Here is a 22,592-nt window from a genome sequence, read left to right on the forward strand (position 1 = left end):
AATGCATTCATACAATATGCAAGGTGAACTATTAATAATGTCATGCATATTTAAAATTAAAATGAGCTTGTTAACCACATAATACAATAAATCTCAATCGAACAAGAGATCATTATCATTATTGGTGAACAATCCCTTTTAATTAATGCGGGTCCCTCAACTCTGTAGCATAATAAATCAACTAATCAATATGTCAATAACTTATCCTGTTGGAGGAGTTCATTATTACTATTATTGAGATTCATTTGCTATTAAGCGAGCACTTCCATTAAAATAATAATATGTGGGTCCCTTAACCACTGCATGAAAAATCGAATAACCAATACGCCAATAACTTATTCGGTTGGCGAAGTTCATTATTGCTATTGGCGGGCAAATCCCATCATTTCCATATCTCTTAAGACAATGCCTTATCTATCATATGAAATGATTCCCGATTTAATTTAGCCTTTCTAAAATCACCTAGTATAGACCACTTCGTTGGGAAGCTAACACTATTGATTTTAGATTGAGTGTATAACGTTATTAAAACTCTAACGAAAAATTAAACATTAAATATGTTGTCATTATAATCTAGACTCTTTAAATCATGCGTAGGGCCTTATTTTTAAAGATCTAATTACAATGAATATTTAATATTTGTATTTTCATGAGACAACCATTCTTGTAATATTAAGACTCTTCAAATCATGCGTGGGGCCTTATTTTTGAAGATCTAATTACAATGGTGTTAATAACAAAGGCCATGGGGCAATGTATAAAAATCCCCGCTCCCACTCAATTTTTAATCATTCATAATTAGGGTTTTCATTTTATTCATTTACATGATATAATGCATGCAAAACGTCTTGATTTCAATCCAATTAAATTTAGAAAATATTTGAACTTTAAACGATTCACTAATATTTAACTTGAGGCACACTTCAAAAATAATTTATAAAAATAATTTTTCGTTTCCCAATAAGTGCCCTCTAATTAATTAGTAATCAAATCCAATTAATTTTCATAATTTAACTAATATAAATCAAGCCATTTAAATAAATATCATGGATCCAATGCATGAATAATAATTAATTAACAATTATATATTCCATGCATTTCATACATCGCATAAATAAATAAATGACAGATAAAGCAAATAAAATGGCCAATGGAATCAGCTTTTAACATTTAATTGCTCTAATCACTGCGCGAAGATCTTCCATCAGCTTGCAAACACCCACATAAGGTTGGTACGCACCAGGAGAAGCAAAACACGGCTTGGAACGCGCCTGGAGGGCCCCACACGCGCTCACACGCGCCTGGGGCATGCTGCAGGTCTTTGCACGCGCTCCCACGCTTCCCCACGCGCCGACACGCGCTTGGGGCGCGTGGGACGCGCCCTCACGCGCTCCCACGCGCCTGGGGCGAGTGGGACGCGCCTCCACGCGCCTTCACGCGCGTGGAGGACAAAACCTCCATGGCTGGCGCGTGAGATCCACGCGCCAGCTTGCCCATTGATTAGTCCACTCCTGGCGCGTGTGGAACACGCGCCAGGCTCACCTAACCGCTGCCACACCTGATCCGGGCCACCTTCGACGCCTCTTCTCGCCGCCGGCGAAGCTCCGGCCACCGGAAAAACGCCGGAAAAATTCCAAAAAATCCGGAAAAATCCCAGAAAATTAAATTATGCCTCAAAAAATTCCAGAAAAATTCCAAAAAAAATCGAAAAAATTCCAGAAAATTACTGAAGCATAATTTAACCCTTTTGGACCTTCTTGAAGCTTCATAGCATCCTTTGATGAATATTACATGGCTTTAAAAATATTTACAACTTGAAATACAATGGGAAAAATAAATTACATCATTGAACTTTCAAACGGCTAAATCAAAGCCTTAATTACATTCATCCAAAGATAAAATTACATTCAATATTCCTATAAGCTTCATCCATGGCCCAACCATACATCATCATTCATTCACAATTATTCATACATCATCATGTATCAATATATATCAACATATTAAATCATACATCAACATACATCAATAAAAATATATATGAATATAATTTTGGATCCATGAATGATGATTTTCATAAAATCATGATCTCTAATAATGAATCAAACCATGCTCTGATACCGCTGTTGGGAAACGGCAAGTTTTAAAAACTTTTCGAGGGATTTTGATTCATAGATCTTTATTCATCACATAGAGACAAGTTTTATGCAAAAATAAAAATATGATGTATCATTCAATTAATGGATTGAATACTTACATCAAAGGTCTGAGTAAACCTTTAAAACTTTCCTCTAAAGTGAATGTTCTCACTTATTGTAGATCCCTTAGCAAGATGCCTTCTCCTTGGATCTCCATCTTCTTGGTAATTGTTTTGCCTTTAGGAATCACTCATAAGCCTCCATGAATGACCTTGGAAAACTAGGCTTGTGGGAGCCTCCATTAGATGAGAACATAAACCCTAATTTTCTAGAGAGAGAAAAATTATTCATTTTTTTCCTCTCATCAAAATCACCCTTAAAATATACATAGACCATGTATATTTATAGGCAACATAAAGGTAAAGAAAAGGAAACAACGAATCCTTCTCAATCTCTAATTTACATGTCTCAAATCTAATATGATTCCAATATCAAGTTGGGCTATGAGTGAGAATCCATTGGGCCTATTATTTTATTGGCTACAATGAATTAATGATTGGCCCGGTCCATGGACCCAATTAAATTAATTCATAAATTAATTTCTACTCCACTAAAAGAAATTAATTGAACTCCAATTAAATAATAAATAACCTCTAAGTCAATATTGCACTTTGACCCCTCTATGCATAATTAGTTATCGGATAAATATAGCCATCAATCCGACTACTTAATTAATATATTTATTTTGATACCTTTGATTATTTCTGGCTCGATCACAATAAAATATTTGTTTGACAAAAATAATAATTTAATAAATAAATATATAATAAATCATTTTGTCTAAAATCATACGAAGGCCTTCGAATTTACTTTGTGATCAACCATAATCAATACAAAATAAATACAAGTAGCAATGATGCAAATATTGAAAATATAACCCTCTAACTATTAATTACATAACTACCCGAAGTGTCGGTCTAAGGATCTCGAAGAATCCGCCGAACAAATCAAAGTAATTATTAATTAATAAAAGAGTCTATACTTTTCTCATGCTTAAGAGTGAAATACCATGACGGTGATAGGGAGTAATTGCATACGACGGCTTTCGCAATATATCTCAACCTAACGTGGATCCTGTTCAAGTCTTAATTAATTATGAGTCCATCCATAATTACTGACTATGAACAATTTATAATTACTATTTATATATCATACATTGATTGCCATCACATACATATATATAAATATTTTTTGTAATTACATGGACACTATCAATTTCATAGTGAATCGAAATATAATACATTAAATTCACCAATTGTATAAAACATAAATATTTCAGAAACGTCAGGAACATATGTCAATTAATCCAAACAGGAATTTGCTATGCCAGGGCATATAAATCCCAACAGTTTCATCTATTAAATCACACATATGGAGAGTCATAGTCTTCAGTTTTGGAAATGGTGACCAAGATTTGTTGTCCTACAGTTGAAACTTTTGTTCATAGTACCTATAAGAAGGTAGTATTGATGTAAAACAATCATGTTGTAGATTGCATAAGTGAGGAAGCATATACCCAGTTGGTTCATTGTTAATGGTGTATGCAATTTTTTCCCCGAATCATATACTCCAATTAATTAGTTTCTAAAACTTACTTTGTTGAACAATTTGTCTTTGTGATCTTATAAAGTAATTGACTTTTAGTAGATTAAGTTCTCTGAGCTCATCAACAATTAATGTACACGTACCTCATGTAGAGTTTTGTGACAGAAAAAAAATAACCTATGATCGGCATAGTCAGTCTTGATTAACTCAGACCTCTGCATTATCTCTAATGGACTTCTTATTCCTTGGGGGTTTGAATTCCGCTTGTCTTGCTAGATCGTCCACTTCACTGACAATTCCTTCTATTCTTGCTGCAATTTCGATCAACAATGATACCACTGTGCCTAGTGGAAGAATCTCCATTAGAGGTATCACCATGGGTTTCCGGATCGTCTCTCCCTTTGCATCATTGGAAGCTTCAGCTGTCGGTAGTGATGTAGGAACCAACTGATTAGGAAGAGATTTCAAGGCATTCTGAAGGTTTTCTACTGCAAACTTCATCTCTCCAACTGATAAGTCTATCTTTGATGATTTTCTCATGGTAGTCATTGTAGTGGCCAATTCTTTCAAGACATTGGAAGAGTAAGAGCTCAACTTCATGCAAACATCACTGAAATGCTTCTTTAGGAACTCAGGTGCCTGTGGCGTGCAAGAATGTGAGTCTTATGTCACGTAGAACAATAATATTGTTACAAATGACTTACTAGATAATTCAATCAAAGGTGATTAGTTATAATTTATTTAAACCTACTCTTGCTAAGAAATAAATTCATTATCAAAAGTTAAACGCAAATCTTACTATTATTATTATTATTTTGTAGGCTGTAGGCATGCTAACCTGAATTTAAGAGTCAATGCAACCATTAAGAGTCTCAATGCAATAAGCACAGTTCCGCATTGCGGCTCCAACCCTGAGGTACTGTTTCCATGGATGTCGGAAGTTTAAGCGCCCATGTGCAGGCTCCCATCTAGCAAAATTAGCCTGCATAAATATGTAAAGTTACTAGACTCTTTAACAAAATGAATTTTAAAGTTGTTGCTGAATCACTTGCTTAGTGATGTACCATGGATTCCTCTGTTGCCTTTGAATTAAGCACACATTTGTAACCTTGCAATTTTTTATGGACATCTTCCTCATTGATGTTCACATTCCCATCATCTTTGAAGTACTCTGCTACACTTGCCTGAATTTCAAGTTGATAAAGAAAATCAACTTTGTATCATATGCCATAAGGTATTACATTATGTTTTAGCCATCAAAACATGAATATTCCCAACAATAGTTTTTATGTATATACCAGGTAATGAACATACCATCCAAGGAATTGGCAAAATTTTCCAGATTACAGTTGATGAGAAGGTGAAGCTCATATCCAGACCAGACGGGACATATGAGCATACTTATTAGAATGCAGATGGAGGTCCCTATGGCAATTGTGGATAATCTTTGCTGGGCCATTTCAAACAATTTATCCACACGATAGTCTGAAACTGACACCAGACTGAAGGTGAGGATGAAGATCGTGGCACCATAATCATATCGGGCTTTGACTGATGGAATGAATCGGGAGAAGGTAGCCACTGATGCTGCAAGGCAACAATTGCAGGTAACTGTTAGAAAGACATTTCTAATTATAAGCAAGAAAAAATATATGTGTGTGTGTGCGCGTGTGTGAGTAACAACATGAATATGTCAGGTAATTGAATCCAAGTCTCTTTGTGAGCTTTAACACCATATTCATCATTTAAGGTTACAAAATCTAACAACTAACTTTGGAGTCTTGTCCGCCTAACATCCCCACACCCTGAACACAAATAGGAAATTGACATACCAACAAGGAATGCTGAGACCCCCAGAATAATAGGCTCAATTTTTTTTTCAGATTGACTTGCAATCCAATGAACACCAACGCCCAAAGATCCGGCAAGAAAAGTTGCAATTGCTCTGCTAATGCACTTAGAGAGTGTTGCACCTGCAATAGGAAGAGCTCAACTTTAGATAGTCTCCACTAGAAATTAAAGAAAACTTTAGTGTTATGTGATAACCCTTGGATCCGAGACACGAGTTGATCAGGCCCAGGTCCAAATCCGAGGGAATACCAAACAATTAATACTTTAAAACGAACACAGAATACAAATTGAATTAAGAAATAAATTAATATAAATCCTTTAAAAATTGAATACAAATCCGAGGGAATACCAAACAATTAATACTTTAAAACGAACACAGAATACAAATTGAATTAAGAAATAAATTTTAAGCTGAAAGAAACTAAATATAAATCCTTTAAAAATTGAATACTAAAAAACTTACAATTCAAAACTTCATGAGTTTAACAACTCAGGAATCCAACTCTAGTAGATCCCTAATAAAAATCCAAACTGAAATAGAACAATTGAAAGAACATCCTGATATAAGCTATAGAGAAAAATCCTACATCGTCAATAGAGTGAGTAGAAACCTCTGCTCAGCACGAACACGTCTAAGTCTGGAACTGTCGTGTACCTGAAAAATAAAAGTGGATCAGGCCGACGCGCAAGTTCTATACTACTACAATCCAAACAGAGTCCCGATACGTATGTACATCCTAAACAATTCAACAATAGCTAATAGTCTGTAAATATATATATAGTTGTACTAAAGGACTCTCACTGGACTACATGCCGGTCTCAACCTGAATAGAGGTAACATGCTAAAACGCACCTGAAGTGAGCATGTGTACCTAAACCTAAACAGGGTACACCTCCAACCATCGTATCCAGCTATGCATTCCAATGCATATACGCTCCCTAACCGTTGATCCTGAGACTCAAGCTCATATCGAGGTACCATAACAATATATTTAAAATCCATCCTGTATCTTAGTAGTGCCGCTCAACTAGTCGTTGCCATGACACTAAAATCAATAGGACTTAACTTTTAGTTAATCCAATTCTTAATTCAGAGTAGGTAGGTTTTGGTATTTTGAAACCAAACCGTCCCTAGTATATCACCGTCCCATACGGGTGTATACTATCTAATCATCCAGCAGTTGATAATACCAACAATTAAAGTAGACCTCAACTGAATCCATATCTCCATCACAGATACTAAAAGCATAGTGTAAGCATCTAGGAACACGGTCAACTATATACATAATCATGTTCAGCTTTTTATCCATCACTGATACTAACAATTATAATGTAAGCATTAATTAACATAGTCACAGTATATACATAAACCTACTCAGTTTTGGTTGTTCCATAAAATTCGGTATCATGCCAAGTTTAAATCTTAATAGCATTCAACCTCCAGCAATTGATATTATAGACAGTTAAGGTAAACATCAACAAGATCCATGCCTCCAATAATTGATACTAGTAGTGATAATGAAAACATCAATACATAATTACAGTAGACACATAGACATGCTTGATCTGTAATGTTTTCACAAAATCCAGTGTAGTGCTAAGTTTGTTTAAATCCTAAAGCCACTTAACACCAATTCATCCAAAACAAATACAATTCAGACACATGATCATGATATATGATAAAACATGTTTTAATTAAATTATCTGTCTCAGAAGATTACAAATCACAGAGAATTAAACCAAATTAATTCTTCCAATTCCAACCACAGTGTGTTATTTTGTTTACAACGTATACTGTTCAAGTGACAACCATAATTAGATTATTAACATGCCTCCTAAAGTCTTAGAATTGTTTCTAAGCATCATCCATACACCTCACACACAGTTTTAAACCCAACTGCAAACACAGAAAACCAACCACTGCAACTAAAATTGACTGAAAACGAAAAAAAAAAAAAATTTCATCAAGGAGACGTCTCCCAAAAGTGGAGCCGCCTCCTTTAGAACTTGGAGCCTGCTCCCACACTTGGGAGCCGTCTCTTCGTTTTCCCTTTTCTTCAGAACCCTTCTGCAACTCTTCTGCCTTATGCTATGGTTTCCAGAAGTTGTAACTCAATCCCAGTAGGTTCCCCAGTCCATGCTTAAGTCTTTAATTGTAATATCCCTAATTTTAAAAGGATAGTCTAAGTATTTATTTATTTGTTTTAATTGTATTTTTAATTAATTAATTGATTATTTGACTAATTGCTTTTGTGTTTAATTGAATTAGGCATTACTTGATTATTTGATTATGTGACTACGTGTTATTTATATTTGTCTATGTGTTAATTGTTTAATTAGATTATGCGCTTAAATGGTATTTTGATTAATTATAAATTAAATATTTTCTTTTATTTTTCTTTTATGGTTTTGGTTAGTAGTAATGTGTCAACTAATTAGGTCACATGGACTCCTTAGATAGGAGGTTGGATGGGTATGGATTATTACCCATGGGTAGGTGTGTATGTATGTATATAGATATATATTATATACATATATAAAAGGGAAAGTAATTTATTAATTACCTTTATGGTAACTTAGGTAGTAATATTTAATCTGATGTATATGTTTTATATTTAAATAATAAAAATATACATAGATTTGATACGTGTTATGTTTTAAGTTACTTTATAATATTATGGTAACTTAATACTAGTATTATTAGATAATCCATTAATAAATACTGGGATGTGTATAATTTATGTATATTTATTTAATAAAGATATACATAAATTGTATGCGTAACATATTTTACTTACCTTTTTAATATATATAAAAGGGAAAATAATTTATTAATTACTTTTATGGTAACTTGGGCAGTAATATTTAATCTGATGTATATGTTTTATATTTAAATAATAAAAATATACATAGATTTGATACGTTTTATATTTTAAGTTACCTTATAATATTATGGTAACTTAAGTATTATTAGATAATCTACTAATAAATAATGAGATGTATATAATTTATTTATTTAATAAGGATATACATAAATTATATTCGTATCATGTTTTAGGTTATCTTATAATATCATGGTAACTTAATATTATTAGATAATTTGCTAATAAATAATGGGATATATATAATTTATTTATTTAATAAGGATATACATAAATTATATACGTAACATATTTTACGTTACCTTTTTATATTTTAATTTTAATTTTTCTTTATTAAGTTGACTTGGAATGAAATTAGGATTAGGGTTAATTTTCTTTAGCCTATATATACATAAGTATAAATTTGTAGGAGGATTCAAAAATATAGTACGTGATTTTATATTAGAGAGAGAGAGTTAAAGAGAGAAGGAGGAAGAGGAAAAAAGGAGGAGAAAACCCTTTAGAGAAGAGGATCTAGGAAGAAGAAGTTGAACTTTCGATCCGAAAGCTTAAGGCAAGTTCTTCTTCTATCTCTTTCCCTTTGATTCGTGTTTCTGTACATGCCTAGGAAATTCCAGGATTTATTAAACACATAAAATTAAATAATTATGCATGTTTAATTGGATTAGAACATAGGTTTTATGAATTTGGTTCATATATGTTCTTGTGTTATGAATTGATAAATGCATGATTTTAATTTAATTTTTGGTGTGAATTTTTACATGTTTAAATTATGTATTTTTCATATCTGTGGAATGATGGAACGTAGAAACATGCCTAGGATTCCTGAACTTTAAATAGGAATTAGGTTTGAGTTTAAATAAATTTAAATAGACTCAATCATAATGATACTTGCTATTTTGAATGTTTTAAACAAACGAATGGATTTAGTCTTTTAAAATGTTTTAGCAATTGAGATTAAATGTGTAAGATGAATTGGATATGGAAAATACTTATTTGACGGTATAATAAAATATCATCATGTATAAGATTCAGTTTGTGTAGGACATATGATATAGGAAGCTTAAATAAATAATAAGTCATTCATATTTTGTGATAACTTGATATCATATTATCATAGTTATTTCTGGATTGTTTGATGTATTTCCTTAATCGTTACATCAATTGTTGGATTGTGTGATTTAATGCACTGGTATGGGACGGTGGCATTCTAGAGACGAATTAACTTATCAGTTAAGTCCTACCTATTTTATATAAGGGAATGGATTAACTAAAATTTTAAGTCCTACTTATATTCAAGTCAGCTCAGCTGAAAAAGTTGAATGACTTACGAAGGATTAATTTATTATATAAGGGAATTGATTAACTAAAATGTTAAGTCCTACTTATATTCAAGTCATGTCAGCTGAACAAGTTGAATGACTTATGGAGGATTAATTTATACTAGATAGGATGGTTACTAGATTTTATATATATAAGTATGGTGCCATGATATGAGCTTGAGTCTCAGGATCAGTGGTTAGGGCGCGTATATCGCTAGGGATGTGTAGCTAGATATAATATAATTATGTACCCTGGTAGGTCTAGGTACTCATGCCCACTATATGTGTGTTTTGGATGTTGCCTACTATTAAGATTGAGACAACCTTATAGTCTAGTGAGGTTCCTTTAGTATGTATTTATATATATACGGACTACTAGTTATTGTTAGATTGACTAGGATGTATACGTGTATCAAATCTTTGCTTGGACTGTAGTAGAGTAGAACTTGTTTGTGGGCCTGACCCACCATTATTTTTCAGGTGTTCATCAGGAATAGAGGTTGTTCGTGCTGAGCAGTGATCAATCTACTTCACTCTTCCAGATTTTCTACGTAGGAGTTTCCTTTACGTTTCAGTTTTCTGATATAGATAGTTATTGCTGTCACTTGTTCAGATGAGATTATCTAGTGGTCCATATGGTATGGATTCCCGAGTTGTATATTTTTGGAGGATCAGTTGCATCAGAAGAGTTTATTAATTAATAGAAATTTATTCTGAAGTTTTATTATTGAATTATCATTTAGTTTCTTTTCAGCATTTTATTTATTCTTCTTTATTCTTTTGTAATCTGTGTTCGTTTATTGCCGATTTGTTTTTGATATCCCCGGGCGTTTGGGCGTGGGCTTGGCCAACCCGCATTCGGAAATCCGGGGGTATCACTGTACATTCCATACATAGGTTTAAACAAAGAAATGAGCAAGCAAGTAAAACGGTTTAACAGGTTTAGCAAGCAAACAAACATACTGTGATAATCCAATTTTTTTAGCATAAACAGATAACGTTTTTATTGAATAAATCAATCCTAGAATTATTTAGGAATGCAAAGAACACGAAGCCAAAGGGAGAGAGTAAGGATAGAACTTGCCTTATACCGACGTCCGTCTAAAATCTCCGGCGAATCCTCTGTTTCTTCACTTGGTTGTTTCCCCAGACGTCTCCAAACTTTCTGTGTCTTACTATGGCGTAATATACTTCTAAAACCCTAGACAAACACCGTAGATGAGTATTTATAAGCCACACTAATCCTAGGCTCCTTTAAACCCTAATTGGATTTACTCGGCCCATAGAGAAATCTGGGTTAAAACTTATGTCGGCTACTTATGTGTATACTATATATACAACCAACCCTAACAGTTACGTTAACAAAAAAATAAATTACATTTAATTAAATAAATTCATAACATTAAATCAATACTTAACACAATTAATTAAAGCAAAAACAATTAAATAACAATTAACATAATAATACAATTAAAGCAATAATTAAAACCATTAAATAAAAACAACTAATTAAATCAATGAAACAAACACAAATACACTTAAACAATTAAAAATTGAAATTTAAACAATAAAATAAATACTAGGACTATCCTTTTGAAATTAGGGGTATTACATTCTTCCTCCCTAACAAAATGAATTCTGTCATCAGAATTCGCTCTTACCTTCTTCCAAAATTTCAGGAAACTGCGAGCGAATGACGTCCTCCCGTTCCCAAGTAGACTCAGCCTCATTGTGATGACTCCACTGGATACGAACTAAAGGAATAACATTGTTACGAAGGATTTGATCCCGACGGTCGACAATTGCATCCGGCTGCAACTCAATCTCCCCAACATCGATATGCTTATACCAATCCTCATCTCGCAGAAAATTCCGTAACATGGAACACATTATGGATGCGATCCAAGTTATCCGGAAGTGCCAACCGATAAGCAACACCTCCAACACGATCCATAATCATGAATGGATCGACAAACCACGGTGACAACTTCCATTTCTTCCCAAAGCGCATGACACCTTTCATAGGTGACACTTTGAGTAGAACCTGATCTCCAACCTTAAACTCCAAAGCACGAGTACGCCGATTAGCATAACTCTTCTGCCTATTCTAAGCAATACGCATGCGAACCTTAATAAGAGCTATCTTCTCAGAAGTATCCTTGATGAACTTAGGACCCAAGAATCAGCTCTCGCCAACCTCCATCCAACAAACAGGCGATCGACACGGTCAGTCGTATAACTCCTCAAATGGTGCCATCCCAATAGTTTTCTGGAAACTATTATTATAAGCAAACTCCATAAGCGGTAAGTAATCCTCCCAGTGGCCCTTGAAATCAAGAACACACGACCGAAGCATATCCTTCATAATCTGATTCACCCGCTCAGTCTGTCCATCAGTCTGAGGATGGTAAGCAGTACTAAGGTGTAACTCTGTACCCAAGGCCTGCTGAAAACTCTTCCAGAATCCAAACACAAAGCTCGAATCCCTGTCTAATATAATAGACAATGGAATGCCATGTAACTTTACAATCTCTGAAATGTAAAGTCTCGCCAACTGCTCCGAAGTGTAGTCAGTGCAAATAGGCAAGAAATGAGCTGATTTCATTAGTCTGTCCACGATAACCCAAATGGAATTGTGATCCTTGAAGGAATTTGGTAATCCTTCCACAAAATCCATAGAAATGCTCTCCCATTTCCACTTCGGTATCGGTAGTGGCTGTAGAGCTCATGGCGGTCTCTGATGATCAATCTTGACCATCTGACAAGTATTACATCGTGTGATACCCCCGAATTTCCGAATGCAGGTTGGCCAGGCCCACGCCTGAATACCCGAGGATATCAAAACAAATTGATAATAAACGAACACAGAGTACAAAAGAATAAAGAAGAATAAATAAAATGCTGACAAGAAACTAAAATGATAATCTAATAATAAACCTCAGAATATATTTCCATTAATTAATAAACTCTTCTGATACAACTGATCCTCCAAAATACAACTCGGGAATCCATACTGTGTGGAACCCTAGAAAATCCAAACTAAACAAATGACAGCAATAACTGTCTAAATCAGGAAACTGAATCATAAAGAAACTCCTATGTAACATCGGAAGAATGAAGTAGACTGATACCCGCTCAGCACGAACAACCTTTACTCCTGACGAACACCTGAAAAATAATGGTGAGTCAGGCCCACAAACAAGTTCTACTCTACTACAGTCCAATCAGAGATCCGATACACGTATACATCCTAGTCAATCCAACAGTAACTAGTAGTCCGTATATATATATACACACACTAAAGGAACCTCACTAGACTATAGGGTTGTCTCAACCTGAATAGTAGGCAACATGCAAAACGCATATATAGTGGGCATGAGTACCTAGACCTACCAGGGTACACAACTACACTATATCTAGATACACATCCCTGGCAATATACGCACCCTAACCACTGATCATGAGACTCAAGCTCATATCACGGTACCATACTTATATATATATAATCTAGTAACCATCCTATTCAGTATAAATTAATCCTCCATAAGTCATTCAACTTGTTCAGCTGACCTGACTTGAATATAAGTAGGACTTAACATTTTAGTTAATCCATTCCCTTATATAATAAATTAATCATCCATAAGTCATTCAACTTGTTCAGCTGACCTGACTTGAATATAAGTAGGACTTAACATTTTAGTTAATCCATTCCCTTATATAAAATAGGTAGGACTTAACTGATAAGTTAATCCGTTCCTAGAATGCCACCGTCCCATACCGGTGCATTAAATCACACAATTCAACAATTGATGTAACGATTAAGGAAATACATCAAACAATCCAGAAATAACTATGATAATATGATATCAAGTTATCACAAAATAGGAATGACTTATTATTTATTTAAGTTTCCTATATCATATGTCCTACATAAACTGAATCTTATACATATGATGATATTTTATTATACCGTCAAATAAGCATTCTCCATATCCAATTCATCCTACACATTTAATCTCAATTGTTAAAATATATTAAAAGATTAAATTCATTCGTTTGTTTAAAACATTCAAATAGCAAGCATCATTATGATTGAGTCTATTTAAATTTATTTAAACCCAAACCTAATTCCTATTTAATGTTCAAGAATCCTAGGCATGTTTCTACGTTCCATCATTCCACAGATATGAAATATACATAATTTAAACATGTAAAAATTCACACCGGAAATCAAATCAAAATTATGCATTTATCAATTCATAACACAAGAACAAATATGAACCAAATTCATAAAACCTATGTTCTAATCCAATTAAACATGCATAATTATTTAATTTTAAGTGTTTAATAAATCCTGAAATTTCCTAGGCATGTATAGAAACACGAATTAAAGGGAAAGAGATAGAAGAAGAACTTGCCTTAAACTTTCGGATTGAAAGTTAAACTTCTTCTTCCTTGATCTTCTCTCTAAAGGGTTTTCTCCCCATTCCTTCTTCTTTCTCCTTCTCTCTCTAACTCTCTCTCTCTAGAATATATTACGTGATATATTTTCACTCATTTTTCAACCTATAGTTGTGTATTTATAGGCTAAATAATAACCCTATTCCTTTTTCCAATCCAAGTCAACTTAATAAAGAAAAATAAAAAAAATAAAAATATTAAAAAGGTAACTTAAAATATGTTACGTATATAATCTATGTATATCCTTATTAATTAAATAAAATATATACATTAGATTATTTATTAATACTAAAGTTACCATAATATTAAAAGGTAACTTAAAACATGTTACGTATATAATCTATCTATATCCTCATTAAATAAATAAAATATATACATCAAATTATTTATTTATACTAAAGTTACCATAATATTAAAAAGTAACTTAAAACATGTTACGTATATAATTTATCTGTATCCTCATTAAATAAATAAAACATATACATCAGATTATTTATTTATACTAAAGTTACCATAATATTAAAAAGGTAACTTAAAACATGTTACGTATAAAATATATGTATATCCTTATTATATAAATATATAAAATATATACATCAGATTATTTATTAATACTAAAGTTACTATAATATTAATAAATTACTTTCCTTTTTATATATATGTATATACATATATATCTATATATATATGTATACAACTATCCATGGGTAATTATCCATACCCATCCAACCTCCTATCCAAGTAGTTCATGGGACCCAATTAGTTAGCCCATTACCACTAACCATAACCATAAAATAAAATAAAATAAAATATTTAATCATTTAATTTACAATTAATTATAATTAATCAAATACATCATTTAAGCACACAATCTAATTAAACAAATAATACAAATAATACCTAAACAAAATACGAATAATACATAGATAAGTAGCCAATTAATCAAGTAACACTTAATTCAATTAAACACATAAACAATTAGTCAAATAATCAATTAAACAATTAAAAAAATACAATAAAAATAAATAAATAAATACCGAGACTATCCTTTTAAAATTAGGGGTATTACACATTGGGAGACAAAAGGAGCAACGTCCTTTTTCATATTTGCCCACCAAAACTACCGCCTCATATCTTGATACATCTTGTCACCTCCCGGTTGAACAAAAAACTCAGAGTGGTGAGTTTCAGTCATCACATCCTTCCTCAAATCATCAGCAGAAAGTACCACTAACCGTCCCTTGTACCTTAAACCTCCATCAGCCCCAACATAGTAGAATAGAACCTCTCCGGAAGCTATCTCTGCAACCTTGTCAATGCACTGCTGATCCGTGAGTTGTGCCTTCAAAACCTTGTGAATGATAGAAGGTGTAACTACCATACAAGCCATAAAAGCATTCGACAACTCATCTACTGTCCTCAAAGCATTCCACTCAATAGCGAATAGAGCAGAAAAACTACCAACAGGTCGGCGACTGAGTGCATCTGCCACCACATTCGCTTTCCCTGGATGGTACTGTATAGAAAAGTGATAATCTTTCACAAACTCCAACCACCTGCGCTGTCTCATATTCAGCTCCCGCTGAGTGAATAAATACTGCAGACTTTTGTGATCACTAAACAATCTGAAGGACTCACCTAACAGATATTGCCTCCAAATACGTAAGGCAAAAACCACTGCTGCCAACTCCAAATCATATGTTGGATAATTAAGCTCATGAGGCGGAAGCTTCCGAGATCCATAAGAACTAGGTCGCTCCTCCTGCATCAAAACACATCCAAGTCCCTGCAAAGAAGCATCTGTGTAGACAAGATACTTTGTCCCGCTCTGTAGAGTAGCCAAAACCGGTGCAGAAGTCAACTTCCTTTTGAACTCCTCGAAAGCTCTCTGATAATATTCATCCCACACAAACTATACACCCTTCTTAGTCAGATGAGTGAGTGGTCCAGCTATCTTGGAACACCCCTGGATAAACCGACGATAATATCCTGCTAAACCGAGGAAACTCCGAATCTCGGTAGGTGAAATAGGCTGTCCCCACTCAACCACTGCTGAAACTTTGGCCGGATCTACCGTTATCCCCCTTTTCTGACACCATGTGACCCATAAATTTTACTTCCTGCTGCCAAAATTCACACTTCTCGAACTCGGCATATAACTGGTGCTCCCCAGGGTAAAGTACTCCTACGGATAAAACCCTGGCTGAGTCATTGTTGAATCTGATCTCTCAGCTCCCTCATCTCCACTAGTGCCATTCTATATGGTGTCCAGCAATAGGCGTAGTGCCTGGAGCTAAGTCAATAACAAAATCTATCTCGCGACTAGGTGGCAACCCTGAATTCTCCTGAAATACATCCGGAAAGTCATGTACAATTGTTATACAATTCAATGATACAGTAACTTCCTCTCCTGTTTCCTCCTCCACATGGAACAAATAAGTGCTACCGCCCCTTAGAACGTGACATAACTACAACATACATATCCTGACCGGGTATGGTAAATACAACAGACCAATCAAAACAAATAACTTGAGCATGGCAGTGATAACCAATCCATTTCAAGTATTACGTCATACGTGTGCATGTCCAGGACCAAAAGATTTGCTAGAAATCTGAGTCTACCAATACCTAGTGTCACAGGCCCATCCTCTCATGAGAAATGGCAGTATTGCCCAACGAGTAAAAAAAAAATTATCCTGAGGTCTTAGTGCATATGTGTGTCACCAACCAATCTATAAAAATCCCCTGTGTCCGAATACTCCGTATAGCAAAACACATAAGGTAACACGAAATACTCCGCAATCGTCCCATTTTAGATTATTGTTCTATCCTGGGAATTCCTCCTTCCAAACAAACCTACCATATCGACTTACACAAGTTCGTTTATAAACTCCTTGGTAATTGTCCTGTCTCAACATAATGTACCATAAGTAATTATCGATTTGCCTGAGCAAAACCAATCACTTTACTGTGATAGACATTTATGAGCCCAACATACACATTCTAATACAGCTTAATAAAACCATATGTGTATAACTCACACAGAAGCCATCACAAAACAAAATAAAATAACCAAAACCGTGAATTCACTTTATTAAGAACTTTTCTAAACCAAAACCGTCAAACAAATAACCGTAAGGTATTTTTTAACATAATCCTAATGTACGTGATTAAATCCGTACTACATTCTTACTAATACCTCCTCCACTACTAGTAATTATAAGTACTCTTAAAAGAACAGTCATCCCTGAACTCCGGTGCCATCCATCTTGGATGTACCGGTATCTCCTCCATCCTGATCTTCTTCGGGGTTTTCCTCTCCGCTTGGCTCAGCTTCGAGCACCACCGAAGTTGTGTTAGGTCCACAGTATGGTGGCCAATCCCGCACATAAGAAACTTTCCTTAACTTGTACTCCGATGTAACGCTTATTGGAATCAACTCCCTGGTCTCCAATTTCACCTTCTTGGTCGGCCCTCATAGGGGAATCACCGGAGTAACCTTCATCGGCCTTGGGCCCCTTTTTGCTTTCATCATGGACCCCATCCTTTTCCTAGTGCCAAACATTCTGTAATTACAGAGTAATCTTGATATAAGTACTTTCTAAACGAACCGTAAAGGAATATTATGAATCCTAAACTTAAGCTCTAAACAATAGAGAAAACGCTACGCGGAAGTCTTATACTATAGAATCCTAAAGACACTTGAACCTGGAGTGCTCTGATACCAACTGTGATACCCCTCGGATCCGAGACACGGGTTGATCAGGCCTAGGCCCAAACCCGAGGGAATACTAAACAATTAATACTTTAAAACGAACACAGAATACAAATTTAATTAAGAAATAAATTTTAAGCTGAAAGAAACTAAATATAAATCCTTTAAAAATTGAATACTGAAAAACTGACAATCAAAACTCCATAAGTTTAACAACTCGGGAATCCAACTCTAGTGGATCCCTAATAAAAATCCAAACTGAAATGGAACAACTGAAAGAATATCCTGATATAAGCTATGAAGAAAAATCCTACATCGTCGATAGAGTGAGTAGAAACCTCTGCTCAGCACGAACACGTCTAAGTTTGGAACTGTCGTGTACCTGAAAAATAGAAGTGGGTCAGGCCCACGCGCAAGTTCTATACTACTACAATCCAAACAGAGGCCCGATACGCATGTACATCCTAAACAATTTAACAATAGCTAATAGTCCGTAAATATATATATAGTCATACTAAAGGACTCTCACTGGACTACAGGCCGGTCTTAACCTGAATAGAGGTAACATGCTAAAACGCACCTGAAGTGGGCATGTGTACCTAAACCTAAACAGGGTACACCTCCAACCATCGTATCCAGCTATTCATCACAATGCACATACGCTCCCTAACCGTCGATCCTGAGACTCAAGCTCATATCGAGGTACCATAACAATATATTTAAAATCCATCCTGTATTCTAGTAGTGCCGCTCAACTAGTCGTTGCCATGACACTAAAATCAATAGGACTTAACTTTTAGTTAATCCAATTCTTAATTCAGATTAGGTAGGTTTCGGTATTTTGAAACCAAACCGTCCCTAGTATACCACCATCCCATACCAGTGTATACTATCCAATCATCCAGCAGTTGATAACACCAACAATTAAAGTAGACCTCAACTGAATCCATATCTCCATCACAGATACTAAAAGCATAGTGTAAGCATCTAGGAACACAGTCAACTATATACATAATCATGTTCAGCTTTTTATCCATCACTGATACTAACAATTATAATGTAAGCATTAATTAATATAATCACAGTATATACATAAACCTACTCAGTTTTGGTTGTTCCATAAAATCCGGTATCATGCCAAGTTTAAATCTTAATAGCATTCAACCTCCAGCAGTTGATATTATTGACAATTAAGGTAAACATCAACAAGATCCATGCCTCCAATAATTGATACTAGTAGTGATAATGAAAACATCAACACATAATTACAGTATACACATAGACATGCTTGATCTGCAATGTTTTCACAAAATCCAGTGTAGTGCTAAGTTTGTTTAAATCCTAAAGCCATTTAACACCAATTCATCCAAAACAAATACAATTCAGACACATGATCATGATATATGATAAAACATGTTTTAATTAAATTATCTATCTCAGAAGATTACAAATCATAGAGAATTAAACCAAATTAATTCTTCCAATTCCAACCACAGTGTGTTATTTTGTTTACAACGTATATTGTTCAAGTGACAACCATAATTAGATTATTAACATGCCTCCTAAAGTCTTAGAATTGTCTCTAAGCATCATCCATACACCTCACACACAGTCCTAAACCCAACTGAAAACACAGAAAACCAACCACTACAACTAAAACTGACTGAAAATGAAAAAAAAATAAAAATTGCATCAAGGAGACGTCTCCCAAAAGTGGAGCCGCCTCCTTTACAACTTGGAGCCGGCTTCCACACTTGGGAGCCGCCTCTAACTCAAAAGGATCCGGCTCTCTCCAAGGGAGAGCTGGCTCTATCCAAGGGAGAGTCGGCTCTCTCCCTCTCTTGCCTCGTCTCTTCGTTTTCCCTCTTCTTCAGAACCCTTCTACAACTCCTCTGCCCTATGCTATGGTTTCCAGAAGTTGTAACTCAATCCCAGTAGGTTCCCCAGTCCATGCTTAAGTCTTTAATACATTCCATACATAGGTTTAAACAGAGAAATAAGCAAGTAAGTAACACGGTTTAACTAGTTTAGCAAGCAAGCAAACATACTGTGATAATCCAATTTTTTTAGCATAAACAGATAATGTTTTTATTGATTAAATCAATCCTAGAATTATTTAGGAATGCAAAGAACACGAAGCCTAAGGGAGATAGTAGGGATAGAACTTGCCTTACACCGACATCCGTCTAAAATCTCCGGCGAATCCTCTGTTTCTTCACTTGGTTGTTTCCCCAGACGTCTCCAAACTTTCTGTGTCTTACTATGGCGTAATATATTTCTAAAACCCTAGGCAGACACCGTAGATGAGTATTTATAAGCTACACTAATCCTAGGCTCCCTTAAACCCTAATTGGATTTACTCGGCCCATAGAGAAATCTAGGTTAAAACTTATGTCGGCTACTTATGTGTATACTATATATACAACCAACCCTAACAGTTACATTAACAACAAAATAATTACATTTAATTAAATAAATTCATAACATTAAATCAATACTTAACATGATTAATTAAAACAAAAACAATTAAATAACAATTAACATAATAATACAATTAAAGCAATAATTAAAACCATTAAATAAAACCAACTAATTAAGTCAATGAAACAAACACAAATACCCTTAAACAATTAAAATTTTAAATTTAAATAATAAAATAAATACCAGAATTATTCTTTTGAAATTAGGGGTATTACATGTTAACATATAAAGTTAATGATTCTGTTAGTTCTGTGACTTACCACAGTAATGATTAATGAGTAAATATGTTGTTATAACATATAATGACTTTGTACATGAAAAAAAAAAAAAAAAAAAAAAAAAAAAAAATGGAAAAGAAAAAAAAGTAGACAAACCATAAATTTTAAGTTCCTTGAGAAGTTACCGGCAGTGTATTCAAAAACTACCACAACTGTCATAACAGCCCACGTAGCATTCCTTCCAACACCTTCATACAATGGCCTCGTGTAATAGAAAAGTGACACAAGAGAGAGAGCCAACCCCACTTTGAGGCAATGGATTCCCTTCTTAGGATCAGATTCACCTATTTTCCTACCCTTTTCTAGAAATCTCCAAATTTTCATTAGAAATCCTACAATAAGACCCTGTAATCTTATGAAGATTCTGCGAACAGGCCCTGTTTCTGGCACTAAAATCTCTGCCTTTCCATCATTCATGTTTACCGTCCATTCCAGTTTGCTAGAATTTTCTGTTCCTCTAACCATTTTCTATGGAAAATCAATAAAAGCAAATATATATTTTTTGTGGCTGTATGAAGTTGAAAAGCTTAGAGAGGAGAGATGGAGAGCTGCTAAAGAAACTTCAATGCGTGTTCATCTTTGTTTCTTGGCTAGGTTGTATATGCATTGCTAAGTTGCTAGTCAAGTATATGTATGGGAGTCTTGGGTTGCTTGAATTGCTTACTTTAAGTTCAGACAAATGGTATGTTTGGAGGTGATACAATATTTTTTTTTCCTTTCTTGGTAGGTAAGCTTATGTTATTATGACACATAACTCACCAAGATTTGCAATACCTTTTGCACATAAGAATTAATATGACCTAGAAAACAAGACCGAGTTTCATCACTTTATGGTTTTAGTTAATTATACAATCTTAAGGTTGTGGGATAATACTTTCTGAAAGTGGAGCAATTTTTTTGGAGCAGAATTTCTTCTTAGTTCTATAACTTCTAGTGTATGTAAACTTCTTATGCATAAGAGAAGTAGGAATCAGCAAAAAAAAAAGGAAAATCCGCTGACGTAATACTTGGATTTAACCTAAAAAAAAGGAAGAAAAATGAGATCTATAACCTCTTGGAAGATAGCATTAGGCATAAATTGGTCCTAAAATGCTAGCTATTAGGGACATCTGGACAAACACATTCTAGCATTTCCTAGTTTCCTCCATTGCCTATGCCAAGTGATTTCTGAGTCAATTTCATCCTTCCTCAGCTTGGTGTTAGCTAATAGGGAAGATAGCATTACGCACAAATTGGGCACGACTAAATATTCATAATTCTATTATGTCCTCTCTTCTTCATCTTCATCTTCTTCTTCTTCTCTTTTCTTTTTTTCTTTTTTTTGAGTGAAATAGTATTTGTGAAATTCAAAATTATGCAGTAATTGAATAATCAAATAGTCTATGCTTATTAGGTACATGTTTAGCCAGACATCATGTTCAGTACATTATCCCATATGCACTCTCACGTGTCGTGTGCCTAAGATGAATGCTTCTAAACAGCCAGATGCAGTTAGCAATGATTGGAAGCAAATATTTGGACTCGGCAAGTTGAATTTGCATTATCCATTTGTTTTATCACAGAGAAGCTGGCATATCTCTGCTTGACTGCCTCAAATTTTCATGATCAGTTGAAGAACATTTAAATGCTGGTGAGAAGTTCTGAAATCATAACATGACATTAAAATTTTCCATTCCAACTCCTTAGCATCTTGAACTCAAAATGATTCAAATTCTCCCACCTTCTTCTTCCATGCATATATTTTCTCTTCATGGTTATATGAAACATTTAATTCAAGGATCTCCTGATTTTATGCCACATCTAGGTAGCTAGTGATCGAAAGTGGTCTCTTTTGTCATGTTTTGCTTTCTAGTCTTTGT

General features: G+C 34.3%; 1 pseudogene; it reads right to left on the reverse strand.

Annotated features, from left to right (window-relative positions):
* Window positions 1-3,950: 3,950 nt before the first annotated feature.
* LOC132300912 (aluminum-activated malate transporter 10-like) lies at window positions 3,951-21,198 on the reverse strand (annotated as a pseudogene).
* Between the last annotated feature and the right edge of the window lie 1,394 nt (window positions 21,199-22,592).

The sequence above is a fragment of the Cornus florida genome, unplaced genomic scaffold (assembly GCF_030987335.1).
Source record: "Cornus florida cultivar Cherokee Brave unplaced genomic scaffold, ASM3098733v1 CherokeeBrave_3.0.0_Hap2_Chr03, whole genome shotgun sequence".
NCBI classification, from domain to species: domain Eukaryota; kingdom Viridiplantae; phylum Streptophyta; class Magnoliopsida; order Cornales; family Cornaceae; genus Cornus; species Cornus florida.